Here is a 15,546-nt window from a genome sequence, read left to right as displayed (position 1 = left end):
CATCGAGAAATCCCAGAAGTCATGGGTTGAATGGCGTCTCCTCAAAAGATACATCCACTTGAAACCTGTCACTGTGAGCTTATTTTAAAAAAGGGTCTTTGCAGGGGTGCCTGGGTGGCTCAGTCAGTTGAGCTTCCAATTTCGGCTCAGGTCATGATCTCACAGTTCGTGGGTTCGAGCCCCACATCGGGCTCTGTGCTGACAGCTCAGAGCCTGGAGCCTGCTTCGGATTCTGTGTCTCCCTCTCTCTCTGCCCCTCCCTGTTCGCACTTTGTCTCCCTCTCTCTCTCAAAAATCAATAGACATTAAAAAATTATAATAAAAAAGGGCCTTTGCAGCTGTAAGTAAGTTAGGAATAGCCAGATGAGATCATCCAGGGTTCCCCACATGAGCCCTAAGTCCAGTGGCAGGTCTTCTTGTAAGAGTCAGAAGAGGAGGAGACCCAGAAACAGAGAAGAAAGACATGTGAAGACACAGAGGAAAAGACCATGTGGAAATGGAGGCAGAGACGGGAGGGATGTGGCCGCAAGTCTAGGAGCTCCTGGAGCCACTTGAAGCTGGAAGATGCCAGGAAGGGGCTCCCTCAGAGCCTCCAGAGGGAGTGTGGCCTTGCCCGTACCTTATCGTACATTTAAGTGTTAAGAAAGTCCAGTCCAACTCAATGGCAAAACTTTAAAGTTTCTCCCCTTTCCCCAACTTGAGCCTGACTTAGGGCCAGAAACCTATAAACCTCCAAAGTGGAGTAGGAGAGAGAAGTTAAGGAACAAAGTCCAGTTTGAGAGTGCTCCATGATGTGGCATCCCAGCTTAATGGAGGGGTACAGGACTTTGATGGGGAGGAGTCCAGGACAGGACGCCCCATAGTAGAAGAGCCTTGCAGGGGGCTCAGGTCTGGTGGGAAACTGTAAAAATGTAATGCTCCAGAGATGGTGTGGACAAGCCGTGAGCTAACCCCCAATCTGCCTTGACTTATCCCCGCCAGGTATATCTAGTTCTAGGGTCAGCCAAGAAAAGTCAGATAGGAATTTCAGGGTTGGGACGACGCATGGAGATCTTTCGGTCCCCTCCCTCCTTTGATTTTACAGATGGGAAACAGGGACCCAGAAAAGCTCAATGTATCCAAGTTCACATAGTAAGTTCGTTCCTAAGTTTCCTGCTCCCCCGCCCCTGCTGGCATGCTTTTGTTGTTTAGTTTTGTCACGCTGCTTTGGGGTACATATTCCCAGCAGACTCTGCCCCACATGCTCAGTGGGGTATGCACGGGATTGAGATGTCAAGCCTCTGCCCTGGCACAGAACACCTGTGTGCTCTGTCCCCACCCCAGCTGGGTTTGGGCCGAGAACTCTCCGAGGACAAATTAGCCCAGGGCTGGAAGCCTTAGGCTCCATTTGGGGTCATGCCAACAGAGCACAGGCAACCTTCCAAGGGCCTTGCCTCCTTCCCCAGGCCGATCAGCAAGGACCTCTATTCCCTGCCTCCTATCAGCTTCCCAGCAATGGGAGGCCTTCACCTTCTCTGATCCTTGACATCTGCTAGCCCTCTTCCTACTGCTGCCCGGTGCTGCATGTTTTAGATTGGGCTCCCTCGAAACCAATCCCTGAAACAGAGACCAGGGTATGGGTAGTTTATTTGGGAGGGGAGCCCCAGAAAGTGAGGGCGAGAGGAATATGGGAAGGCAACACGGGCAAAGGAGAAAAGCCAACGAAGGGTGCACTCGTGAGCAGTACTGGGGTTCAATCATGCTGGGGACCCTCTGGGATACGAAAGACGTGCCTCAGAATCATCCCACCGGAAAAGTGAAAGACTGGCGCATTTATACCGCCTCCTGTCCCCATTGGTCACGGGCACCTGGAGGGCATGGCTCCCTCTTGGCAGGGTGCGATTCCCTGCAGGCACGTTCCGCCCTCCATGCCAGGCTCCCTCTGAGGTTGATGTTCAGCCTTATGGAAATTACGCCTCCACAGCCATCAGAAAGGTACAATAATAAAGAAATGTCTTCCATTTTGGAAGGCCTTCCTCTTTCCAAAGCCCTTTCCCACATGCCGTTCTCTGTAGTCTTCACAGCAAGCCAAGGAAGAGGGTATCACAATCCCGATTCTACAGAAGAGGCAACGGAGGCTTGGCGGGGGGGGGGGGGACGGGTGTGCTGCTTGCCAGACAGCATGATTACAAGAGAAATATCAGAGCGGTTCTTGCCAACCCATATGGCGACACGCAATCCCTCTGCCATTTTCTTCCTCCCCTGGTGAAAGAGATGTGCCCATCAGCAGCTAAGACTTTGTTTTTCCCCTTGCCATTCAGTTGACTCTGGGAAAGCTGCCAAGCCCTCCTAGAGGGGGCTAATTTGGGTGAGAAGAAGGCCAACCAGAAGATGCCTGAAAACAGTGGCCTTGCAACTACTGGGAATCACACGGGATCAAAATCGCTGTGCACCAGGGGCTAACTCGGCCACGCTAGGCGAGTCGGCTCATCTCTCTGGGCATCCCATCCCCCTCCCCTAAGCAGAAGGCTTGGTGGGAAGGAGGTGGGCCCAACAGGCCAGTCCCTGGGGGCAGGGGGGAGGCAGGAATCTCAGGTTTATAAGCCTGAGAGCAAAGGGTAACGGGGGAAGGAATGTGCTGAGCTTGACAGCAAATGAGTTGAAGATGCACCAGAGACCAGGTTGGGAGCTTCAAGGTGGGATCAAAGGGGGCTGGAGGAAAAGGGACTCGAGAATGTATCCTTAAAGCACAGAATCAGAGCATAGGGATGGAGGTCTCTGCCATTTTCATCTTCTCCACGAGCGGGGTCTTACAGCCCAGGGTGCCTCGGTCGGGTTCCCTGGACCATTTAAAGAAGCCCCAACACGGGGCGCCTGGGTGGCTCGGTCGGTTAAGCGTCCGACTTCAGCTCAGGTCATGATCTCACGGTCCGTGAATTCGAGCCCGCGTCGGGCTCTGTGCTGACCGCTCAGAGCCTGGAGCCTGTTTCCGATTCTGTGTCTCCCTCTCTCTCTGCCCCTCCCCCGTTCATGCTCTGTCTTTCTCTGTCTCAAAAATAAATAAACATTAAAAAAAAATTAAAATAAAAGAAGCCCCAACACAGGACAACAAGGGGCCCCATCTCTTCCTTTGCTCATTGAAAAGGGATGTACCAGACCAGTTGTTTATAAACAGCCCCTGCTGAGTCTACGGGAGCCTGGGGCTGTTGGAGGTGAGCAAAGGAGGATGTGGGTATGACCTGATCCCAAGGGACGGCCTGGGTCCCCCACCAAATCCCACTGGCAGAGCACTCTGCTTTCATTTGACAAAGCTTTTGAGCATCATTCTTTTTACAGAAAGGGTTTCAGAGGCTACATATGCTCGAAGCCAATGAACTATGCAACCTTAAGAATCTTTCTGACTCTAAATTCCAGGCTGTTTTTGCAAAACAAACAAGGTAATCTTGCTACCATGGGATCAAAGGGTTTGCTTCTCTCCCGATGGAAAGGATTTGCCTGGGAAACATTTTGTTCCTATTCTTGCTGCCATCTTGGTGCCACGTGGGTTGGTCTGAATTTGACTTTGGCATTTGTAGAGACTAACATGAGTGAATTCAGGGACTGGGGGTGATTTGGTGATCTCAGGCAGGCTGTGAAGGAGGCAAACTGGGTTCCTTCCCAGAGGGTCAGATGTTAGGCCATAAGAGTAGTCACCCACGTGCAGAGCTCTGAAGCCCTTTTTCCAAAACTAGAAATCCGATTCAATCCACAAAGCTATCCTGAGAGGTAGGTACTACCAACCCCATTTTCCAGATGGGGACAGTAAAGCTCCAAAAGCTTGAATGACTGAACTCAGTCAAGGTCACCAACCAGTAGGAACAGAACTAGGAATAGATTGTCTTTTTCGGGTACCACATCCATGTCAATTACACTTTTTAAAAAAATTTTTTGTGAATGTTTTATTTATTTTTGAGACAGAGAGAGACAGAGCATGAACAGGGGAGGGTCAGAGAGAGGGAGACACAGAATCTGAAACAGGCTCCAGGCTCCGAGCTGTCAGCACAGAGCCCGATGCGGGGCTCGAACCCACGGACTGCGAGATCATGACCTGAGCCGAAGTCGGACGCTCAACTGGCTGAGCCACCCAGGTGCCCCTCAATTGCACTTTTTAAAAAAATTTTTGTGAATGTTTTATTTATTTTTGAGAGAGAGAGAGAGAGAGAGACAAAGCATGAACGGGGGAGGGGCAGAGTGCAACTGAGAGCGAGAGCGAGAGCGAGAGCGAGAGCGAGAGAGACACAGAATCTGAAGCAGGCTCCAGGCTCTGAGCTGTCAGCACAGAGCCCAACATAAGGCTTGAACCCACAAACTGTGAGATCACAACCTGAGCCGAAGTCGGACCCTTAACCAACTGAGCCACCCAGGCACCCCTCAATTGCACTTTTTGAGTATGAAGATTAGTCTAGAAATTCTGACCTCCAGTTGGGTAGCAACCTACTCTTGGTACCCCAATCACATCCCCTTGCCCTTCCTATTTCAGCACACACCTGCCTAACTTCTAGCATTTCTGCCTGAGATCTGCTTTCTTCGGCTACTACAACCCGCCCGCCCAGTGAGGCAGACCAAAAGCGCAGGGGAATTTAACACCCCCCCCCCCCCCCGCCTTCCCACAAACAACCGGTCAGTCACCAGTGGCTGCCAGAAGTTAGTGTATAAACACACCCCTTCACCCCTTCTCCTACCGACATCCCTTGTGATCACCCCCCAGATAAACCACCCACACAGAAATCCTGGAATGAGGGTCTGCCTTGGGGAACCCAAACCAAGATACAGGCTCCTCTATGGTCAGAAGTAGGGCTTACGAGAAATCAACTGTCTCCCTGTTCCCAGGAGCTGTTGCAGATCTCTGAGACACAATTCTTAAAGCCTGAGGAAAGAAAGGTGCCTGATTAGGAGCAGACACCAGCTTTATCCAAAACCCATAAAACGTTCTGTATCCCATACGAAATGTACTCCGCAGCCATTTTAAAAAATGAGGAAGATTTCAATATGTTGATAGGAAACCATAGCCAAGACGTATTGCATCGTGAAGAAAGCAAGTGACAGAACGGTGTATTTAGGATGCCACCATTTGTGGGTCTTAAAGGGATTTATACACATATGTATGCAAGAATATCTCTGGAAAGAAACATAAAAAAACAAAAATGTAGGAGTCCCTGTAGAGGGAGCCTGGGGACCAGGGACCATTCCTCCTTTTCATTGTTTGAACCAGCCTCACCCTATCTCTATATTACTTTTAAAAGGGGGGGGGGGATTAAATTTAACAAACAGGCTCATGAGAAGTATTCTATGTGCATCATATCTACCTGAAGAACTTATTGAAAAGGCCGCTCCAACTGGCCAGGAGATTCTAGAACGTGCATTTCTAATCAGTCCCCAGGTGATTCTCACGTCGGTGGACTGTGCCCTGAGAAAACCTGCCAACAAATGCTAGTGCCTCACCCACTACAGCACAGGCTGCGGAGCCCCCGGAGGATCTGCTGGGCTGGAGACAGTGCGGGAGATATCTGTGCGCCACTGAGGGCTGTCCCTCGGAGGGCAGCACCTGTGCTCGCTGTGGCGTGACACTTGATAATAAAGGAAGGTACGAGCCACGGCCTTTCCCTGGCTCACCTCTCAAGTCCAAGGCGACCATCTCCCTTGATGGCACTCTTGGCAGGAGGTGACTTTGCTGTCTCCTCTCCCTTTGTAGAGGATGCCCCCCTAATCCGAACGGTGAGCAAAGTCAGATGCAGCTTAATTGAAAAGGAAAGGGGAGGATGAAAATCACAAGCAGCATGAAAATAAACTTGAACCCAATAGACCTTTGTAGCCATCTACAAAACACTCAGACAGAGACTGCCAGAGAAGGCAACAGCAAACGACCTCCAACACTATTTGAAATAAACTGGATATCTGGTCATAAAGTGAGAGTCCCAGACACCCAAACTTGAGGTGATAGTGGACTTTTAATAAATCTTGGGGCTTCGTAAAATTGCAATGACCACTAGGAAATAAAGAAATCCCCATTAAATGGTGGCCATGATGCATTATGTGGTCCATTAGATTGGTTTCCTGGGACAGGGGAGGTCTGAGAAGCAGGTGTAGAAGAAAAGTAGAGGAACTGATTGTGTGCAAGCCCATCTGGAATTTTAATTCACACAGGCCCCAGATACCCGGGCCAACACAGTTCTCAGGTGCTGTGATGTGTGTCACAAACTGTAGAGGGACCAACTATGGGACACGTAGTAGGCAAAGGCACCTGGAGCCCTGCCCAGCCCCAGCTTCCTGCATCTGCCCCCCCCTCCCCCACCCTGGGAAAAGCAGGGAAGGAGGATGGGGTAAGCAAATAAAAGATGCATGCTGGGAGTCATGATCCAGCTTGGAGCTGGGGACCCTGCCGGACCCTAGGCCCGCAGCAGAAAAGAGAGCAAAAGCCAACTTTGCCACAACGTGATAATGAGCCAGCCTCATTATAAGATTAGCTGCCGGGATGAACAACACTCTCTTAATAATGCACGCATCGCTATGACAACCACCCACTTTGCTACCTAAAGATAACTTCATTGTGTGGCCATGTTTCCTTGTTTGAAAAGAAAAGCTGTTTGCTGTGAGCTCCACCATTTCTACTCCTCCCTGGCGCCTTTAGCTTTGTGAGTGTGTGCGTGCACATGTGTGTGCAAGCGGGCCCGTGTGCATGTGAGTGTGTGGCAGGGGGAGGCAAGGAGCCCCCAACCCCGCCGCGGCCGTCCTGGCTGCAAGGATATCGTCCGGTGCTCAAGGTTGGTAACATTTCTGCCGGGCCCAGGCACCCAAGCGTGTTGACATAATTATTCAGGAAGACAGGCTTGGCCAGGATTAATACTGTGATTAATTATGGTGGGAGCCTCAACAAGCAAGTGCATGCTCGGGAGGGCCGGGGAGGGACGTGACAGAGCCTGGCTCCGGCAGGACGGCCGAGGAGGGTGTTGAGTGGGGAGCCGCATGGGCCTGACTGTAATGAGAAATGAGCAAAGCGCTGAAAAATTGATGGCGCCTGCAGATTGCACAGGCTGGCGCACAGCGGGGGCCCCGCAGCCGGCGCGCCGAGTGCGCTATGCTAATGTGGGCGCCCGGCCCGGGGAAAGGGAGGAAGAAAAGCCTGCACAAAGGAGAGAAATGCAAATGACAGGCACGGAGATCAGTGCCGAGAATCCCGGATTAACTGCTGGAGCTGGTGCTCGCCTGAGTTTAACCCCTTCTGGACTGTGTCACGGCTGCAGGCGGGGCGGTTGCCGCTGGGAACTCCGGGGCCTGGATCCGGGCCCAGGCCGAGGTGAGGATGCCGGAAAATGGAGTTGGGAAGAACCAAGAAGCTAGAGGCAAGAGGCTGGTTCCTCCAGGGCGACGGACTTCTTTGGAAAAGGTTGTGGGGACGGCGGGGTGTCGAGGAAGCGATGTCCGGGGTGGGAAATGCAGTGGCCGCCGGGCTAAGTGATTCCTGGTACCGGTGGCCCACGAGAGCTTCTACAATGTGGGCAGAGGGAAAGGAGGCCAGAAGAGAAAGCACCTGGGCGCCGGAGCGGCCAGGACCCTGATCTGGGCGGCGAGCATAGTGACGATTACACCATTTAAGTGATATTGTAAGTATCAGGTCGGGGCACCTAGCAACACCTCCGCTATGTTCCCATCACAAGTGAAATCAGGAAGAAAAGAAAATGAGGCTGGTGCAGAGGAACAGGGACCTGGTTCAAAGCTTCACAGACTGGCCTTCTCTGAGAAACAAGGGAGGAAGTGCTTCATCAAGAGCGGGGATCCAAAAACACAGATCAGCGCCTTGGTGCTTTGCCCCCCCCCCCCCCACCTGCACTGGGGCACGTACTGTCTCAGAATGTCACTGCAGTTTGCGCTCATGGAGAGAAAAAGGTGCTAAAACACAGATACACCAGTCCCCAGTCCTCCTTCCTGGGAAAGCGTGGAGGGAAAGATGTGGGCAGAAGCCCCACGGGGAGTCGCAGCAGGTGTGTGATGTGAGGTCCTCAGACCAGCCGGGAGTAGGAAAGAGGAGCCAAAATTCCAGACCCCAGAAGTCCACGCAAAGATGGGCAGGCCCATCAGCAGATGCTGCTGATGCAGGGTTACCCAGACAGGAGGGAAAACAAATAAGGTGTGTTGCCAGAGAGAGAACAGAATCAAAGAGATTCCATTTACGTCCTAAACTTGAAGTTCTTCACATATTTTAATATTCACTTTCTAAGTCTGCTCAAAACAAGACCAACAGGCCCAAAATGAAATCCCTTCTGCTAAGCCTCATGTCACCCAAAACAAGACGTCACTTAATTACAGTTTGAGTCTCCCAGAAATGGGATCTTAACCCAGTCAAGCAGGAGTCACCTGATCAGCGATAGACCCTTGCCCTCCCTAAAGGAAAGCGACCTTGCAATAACCGACCTGCCTTTCTGCCTAGTATAACTTCCTTGTTCCTGCTCCCTTTTGCCTATAAAAGGCTTTCGTTTTGCACAGCTCCTCGGAGCTGCTTTCTGTCTGCTAGATCGGATGCTGCCGATTCATGAATCATTGAATAAAGCCAATAAGATCTTTAAACTTTACTCAGTTGAATTTTGTTGTTTAACAAGTCTGAGTACCTGTATACCCAGCCATTAACAGAAGTTCCCAACACGGGATGGGAGGATTTGAACTTTCTCTTTCATGTTTGATTTTTTTTTTTTTTTGCCATATTCAAGTATTAAGGAAAATGCATATATATATATATATACACACACATATATACGTATATATATACGTATATATACACATATATACATATATATACATATATACGTATATATATACATATATACATATATATATATACGTATATATATAGTCGTTTTGAAAGAAAAAAAATGGCAAAGTAATTGAAAGTCATGTGAATCAGGAGCTCTGCCTTTCTGGTGACCTCGTTCCCTAAGATAAGGAGGAAAGCCTTCCAGTATGAATCCCATTTACACGTGGAGGCATAGACCGCAGATCTAGGAGAGGTTTACCTTGTCCGGGGCAGGGCCGGTGTGGAGGGGACCTTTATCCACTACCTGTTCCATGCCAAGTGCAAGACACTTCGTAAACAGGACTTCTGCTCGGTTCTGACTTGCCATTTTCCTGATTGGGAAACTTTGTGAGCCGTTAGGACTTGCCTCCAGAAACTGTCCCAGGAGTGTGTGGAAAAGGCGCTCCACGGCGGAATGTGGCCACACCATCTGTGTCCCATCTCCACAGCCCCCGGGGCCCAGCGCAAACTCCAGAACAGCAGTGGAGAGCCCACACCTGTGCTGAGAAGGGAACGAAATCTACAGCCAAGGAGGAGTAGGTGAATGTGTAGATAGGCGCACACAGAGCAGGAAAGGAACGGGGAAGGGGCGCGGGGCGGGGGGGGGGGGGGTGCGTTGTGGTTTTTTCCCCCCGGGACAAACAAAACAAGGCAGATTGTCTGTGCTAGAGTTCCTTTGAACCAGAAATTACAATCTTTGCTCCAAGAGACAAGAGGATTACAAAACATTTTAAATGTCCTCCTTTTCTCCTTTTGTGGCAAAGCTCCAATGAACTCCAAACCCAGGGGTATTCGCTGTAACACAACAGATTAAGCAAATAGGACCGGAGAGTCATTTGGGATTTTTTTCCTTTCCACATGCCCCCCGGAGAGGGCAGGGCTTGCTGGGAGAGTGGGGAGAAGGCCCCCTTTGCTAAGGCAGGCAAGGCTTCACTAGGCACACCAATTATTCTAAAAACATCTGGAGCATGAAATTTTAAAACACCAGAATTACAGTGGGTCGAGCTGGTGCCTAGTACATTCTTTGCACGGTGCCATAGGAGAGGCCAAGGCGCTTTCCCAGGAGTTAAGATTTATCCTCTTTCTCTACCTGTCCTGAAGCAAAGGTTTGGGACTTGAATCCATTTGGTGCGGGACTCCCCCGTCCTTCTGATTCCCAAACAGGAAGAAGTCCAGAAATCACAGTGGATCACTTACGGATCAATCCCATTGAAAGGCAACCCGATTTTTTTGCTTTCTGTTTCACAGATGCATTCAATGGACATTAAAAAAGAGAGAGGTGGGGCGCCTGGGTGGCTCAGTTGGTTAGGTGTGTCCGACTCTTGATTTCAGTACAGGTCACGATCTCATGGTTCATGAGGTGAAGCCCTGAACTGGGCTTGTTTGGGATTCTCTCTCTCCCTGTCTCTCTGCCCCCCACCCCTGCTTGCACACTATCTCTCTCTCTCTCTCTCTCTCTCTCTCTCTCTCTCTCAAAATAAATAAATAAATAAATGAAATTTTTAAGAAGAGAGAGAGAGGGAAGAACTAAGCAATTCTCTGCTTTTTAGGACTAACAGTTTACACATAGTTGGTGAACAAAAATAAAAATCTCCTTTATACAAGAATGCCAACTAATAGATGTGGCAGGAATGAAGAAAACTGGAAAGTCTACCAGTTTGCAGCCCAGACTGAAGTAAATGATTCAGACAAGGATTACCAATGAGAGTTAACGCCATTAGGAATTAGGGTAGAATAAAGTCATTTTTAGTTGTGGAAATGAGCAAAATTAGCTCCCATCTGTCCTTCCTTAGGAATTCAATAGGATGTGAGCCCCCACCTCCCCCAATAAGACATGGTGCCCAGGAGACAGGAGGGCCCACAGAGAGGGTGTGGGGCAGAAGGCATGCAGAGATGGCCACCCCAGCCCAACAGGAACAGGATGGAAGGCTGGGGCCTGGGGCAAGATTTGGGAGATCTTCTGCTTTCCGTGAGAATTTGAAGTGAAGGAGGCAATGAAAGCAGACAATGGAAAAATCAAAGGAAAGATCTTTTTTGACCCCAGAGAAAATGAAAACAAACCTGTGCGGGGAAGGTACCATCCTCACAACATACCGTTTAGCTCTGGCGTGAGCCCTGTTTACGTAGCCATGACAACGCAATCGCTGTTAATGACTTCCCACTTCTAAAATTTACCTAAAACCAAACCAGGAGACTTCGGGATAAAAGAACACAATGAAATCCTCCGCCTTGACAATGTGGACACTGGAGTACAGACGATGGAGTGGAAAGGGGTAGGAGATCTGTAGGGATGTAAACCTCGCCTTACGAGATGAAGAGGAGGAAGTCGCTATTATTGGCCTAAAAAGAAATAAGGTCCAAGCAGATCTCCAAAAGTGACAAATGTAACACAGAGAAAAAAACAGCGACATTATTATCCCGGGCCATTGGGGACAGATGGAGAAGCCGTGGAGGGGAATGAAGTCTTCATCTGTCATGGCAGGAGGTCAAGAATTAATGTCCAAAATTGATCAGTCTATAAATTGCAGCAAAACCTACTGAAAAATACAGAGGCAGCTTTCCAAAGAAAGAGCTAAATGTGTTTACAAGGGCTGTCTCCGAAGAGTAGGGCCCAGGCTCGGAAGGATGAAGCAAGAAATGGTTGTTTCTCTTTATAAATCTTTTTGCACAATTTGATTTTTCAACCAAGAACATGTGTCACCTCAATTAAAAGACCTAGCTTTAGAGGTATAGTTAAGAGGAATGCATGGAACCATTAATTTGGGGATGATTGTCATCCCGCGTGTATGTATTATCTAGATTTCACAAAACACTGACATAGAATTAATAGAATTGCACCTCAACAATTAATATGGGAATGATTGACACCCATAAGTGAGGGGTCTTCCCACTCTCAGGGAAGGTGCACCTCTTAAATTATTCATGCCTTCTTTTACGTGTCTCCCTAAGAACGTTGTTGTCTGTCTACATATTGTTTCTGTAGATCTCTTGTCCGCTAAGACTTTTACATTTGTATTCCTGTTTTGAATTAAGATTTTCAAAGAAAGATTTATAGGTGATCATTGCTAACATAGAAAAACTATTGATTTTGCTATTTTAAAATACGACCCCCGTACTGTAATCTTCTATTACTGTAAATAGTTGGGCAGTTGTATGTCTTGGGGTATTTTTAGTTAATAATAATATCACCTATGAGTGATGATCAGCCCAGCCTTAATTCTCCTTATTCCTTTGCTCGGTTTATTCTTCAAGTTGTTAAGGGACAGCTGCACCAGCCAGCATCACTTCCTCCCTGATGTCAATGGGGGCACATTGCATGCTCCACACAGGCAAGGTTTTGAGCCAGCTGCTGTCAGAAGGTGACAGTACACGGTGGTCAAGAGGCTGGGCTTTTAGATCAGACTGCCCGGTCCTGAGTTAGACCTGGATCTCCCATTTTCCTAGCGGCATGATCTTGACCAATCACTTAGCCTCTACACTTCAGTTCCCTTGTCTACAAAATGGGATAACAGTGTTCACTAAATGAGGTTGTATGCGCCAAACACGTATGCAATCCACGGGCACGACTAGTGCACATTACTTTTAAGATTCCGACTTTCCGTATCGTCTGGTGAGAGCTGGCCTTTTATTAGTCCCTGGAGGCACTTTTGGGCCTGTCTCTGTCATTCATTTTCATGGCTTCCATTAGTTCAGCCGAGCCCTGCTGATTCCCTGGGGTTCAGGTAGAACTTGGCGGTGCTGTGTGCATTCTAACCAAGGAACCCTAAGTGTCACTCCAGATCCCTGTGGATCTTCACCTCTCTCTTCTTTGTATCTTATTAGGAGAGGAAGATCAGACGGTACGCCTGGGTGGCTGAGTCGGTTAAGGGTCTGGCTTCAGACCAGGTCATGAGCTCACGGTTTGCGGGTTCGAATGTCCCAGTTGGACTCCACGCTGGCAGCACATAGCCTGCTTGGGATTCTCTTTGTCACTCTCTGCCCCTCCCCCACTCACACTTTCCACCCCCACCCCCGAGAAATAAATAAATAAACTTAAAAAAAAAAAAAAATAGAAGGGAAGCTCAGACAGCCCTGGGGTGAGGTCACAGCTCTAGCTCTCAATGTGTGGTCTTGGGCAAGGCCTTAGCTTCTCTTGGCGTCCAGCTCTTGTCTCTAAGCGAGAATGAGAGCATCTGCCTCTGGGGGCTGTTTTGAACATAAAAGAGGTGAGCAAAAGTGCACATCTACCCTGGCGTCTGTACCTCACCCTCTTCATTTCTTTCCACTTCTTCATCCAGGACCCCCTTGTCCAAAATCAGAAGTGGTGAGGGGTGAAACCCTCACTAGGTGAGCAAGGTGGGAAGGAGCCAAGCTTCTTGGGGTTAAGCCCAGCTCCACTTTAGGTGGGTGTCATTTGATCTTTCTAGGCTCAGCTTCCCTGGGAGTCAGAGGCTCCCAGTCCTGATACCACAGCTGAGCCGCCCCAGGAGATGCTATAACCTCTGAAAAAGCAGTCCCCTCACCATCAACAGCTCTGAAATCCTCAGCTGAGGGACTTGATGTGCGACACAGGGATATAGCTTCCTCCCCCGCAGAGATCAATTCTTCCTCAGCCAGAGCCTGTTCAAAGCCCTTAGACCTTCCAGAAGGGCGCCTACAGCTCTATGCAAAGTATTTTTATTAATATTTGGACAAGACAAAAGAATGCATTACCAAGCGGCCACATCTGTAAGCGGCAGAGACATTCAAATCGCTCTGAGTCACCCCAAGCAAATGCCACAGAAACAGACAAAAGCCCCCCTGCTGACCGTCTTGGTTGATAGAATACCAATTATCAGCATCTGTGGACCCGTCCACTTGGCGCACGTGCGTGCGGTTTTGCTTTGTCCTGCTTGCCAAGCCGTCCTCACCTAGGACACAGAGAGGAGTGCAGAGACGCAGATCGGCAGGGGTGCTCCAGCCTCAAATGTGCATTCTCATGAAAGCCTCCTTGGGCATTTTCCTGAGTGGCATCTGGAGCCATTAGACCCCTGTTGGGTGCGCAAGGTCCTTTCGTGGGTTCTTCCTCCTACCCGCCCCATCTGTCTGAAAGGCCCCAAGCCCTCACTCAAGCCAGAGATCTGATGGCATCCTCGGATCCCTCTGTGCATCGATCGCCAAGTCCTGTCGATCAGATTTCCTGAATCACACCCAAGGGTGTTCATTTCTGTTTCCCCCACCCCCTCTCCAATGCTTCCTGAATTACCACAAACGCCTCCTACTTATCCTGGTGCTCTAGTCTGCCTGTCTACAAGGCAGCTAATGTAATTGTGGGTTTCCATGCCACCGCCAAGGGCTTGGAATTCAAGACCCTGTGTGATCTGCCACCAGCCACCTCTCCTTGCCCTCCTGTGCCCAGGGTCACACTCCACCAGGCTGAAGGCGGTCCAGTTCGATGGCACTAATCATCTTCTCCCTGACTGTCCCCACTGTCTCTAACCACCTCCCCCTGGCTCATTCCCATTCACCCTCAGATTCCGCTCAAGTGTCATGTCTGGGGACAGCTTTCTTGGTCCCACCCACACTGAGTGCCAGAGCCACTGTCATGAGACCCATCTTGCTCTCCGATGCCCACCTTCCTCTGGACCATTGTACAGGAGTGCGAGGTGACATACTTCCTGATAGTTTAAGCCACATAGAGACATACTCAGATATTCCCTGCAGGAAACATTCCAATAGATGTAATTCCTTTGCCAATTAAAGGGTGGGGAAGGACTCTACGGGAATGTCATGGAACCCCAAAGGTGAGAGAAGCATGCCTCTTGGGAGGCATTGGTTTAGGCCATGAACTAAAAGTGTATTCAGATCCCAGCTATGACATGATTCACGAGTTTTGCTACTGGGCGTGTTACTTAAGCTTTTGAAATTTCAACTGTCTCATCTGTGAAATTGGGGTAGGAAGTCCTACCCCAACCAACCCATAGGTTGGTTGCAAAGATTAAATGAGATAATGCAGGAAAGGAACTTTGCACAGTGCCTGGGGCACAGCAGCAGCAGTTGCTAACATCAAGTAACGGCAGTAGAACGATAGTGATGGTATTTAGTAGCAATAATTATTCCATGCACATCAAGTCCCCTGAAGGCTTTCCAAGCCATCCTATGCACTGTTCTTCTCTGGAGGGGCTGATGGAATTTCCATCAGACTCGGAGTTTTGAGCTTATTGCATTGAACGGTTGAAACTTCAGCTGTTTGCAAATAGGTATTAATCGCCAATGAAATATTGGAGAGCTTTAATTAAGGCGATCCGGCTGATTAAGGATTCCCTCTGGGCAAGTGCTGAGGCACCCACAAGTGGAGCAAGGACTTTCTGAAACACAGGCACAGCGATCCATTCACCAGTTTGCAAATGATGCCGGCTCTTCCCTGGCCGTTGGCTCTCAAGGCTGGACCCCACATCCAGGGCGCCCGTGCCTACTTTTACAGTCATAAACACAACCGCCTATCAAAAGGAGGACTGGGTCACCGAACCTTGGTGATTTCTTTATTTTAACTCTTAATCCTTCCTCTGCAAGAACTGAGTAAATAAACCAGGACTACAGGTGGTTGCAGGGTTTTGGGGTTAGGAACTCCAAATACGTACTCTGTTCCACCATAAATTTTGAATTCAATAAAGCCCGGGGACTCAGGGTTCAACTTCCCATGAACCCTCTGGAAGGTAGACCCTCCCCAGATCTTATTTTGCCCTCAGCAGCAATCTCCTCATCTTCCAGATGGGAAAAAAAGC

General features: G+C 49.3%; 1 long non-coding RNA gene across 1 annotated transcript in view; it reads right to left on the bottom strand.

The window, feature by feature from the left end:
• LOC121033503 (uncharacterized) overlaps window positions 1-10,041 on the bottom strand; it is a 195,637-nt gene extending 185,596 nt beyond the window's left edge. The window contains exon 1 of the long non-coding RNA XR_005791945.1: window positions 9,024-10,041. This is a non-coding gene — a long non-coding RNA (uncharacterized LOC121033503). The remainder of the gene's footprint in view (window positions 1-9,023) is intronic.
• Window positions 10,042-15,546: the final 5,505 nt, after the last annotated feature.

This window comes from Herpailurus yagouaroundi, unplaced genomic scaffold (genome assembly GCF_014898765.1).
Source record: "Herpailurus yagouaroundi ecotype Mexico unplaced genomic scaffold, PumYag 159, whole genome shotgun sequence".
NCBI lineage: Eukaryota > Metazoa > Chordata > Mammalia > Carnivora > Felidae > Herpailurus > Herpailurus yagouaroundi.
This window is presented reverse-complemented; position numbering and strand designations above follow the sequence as displayed.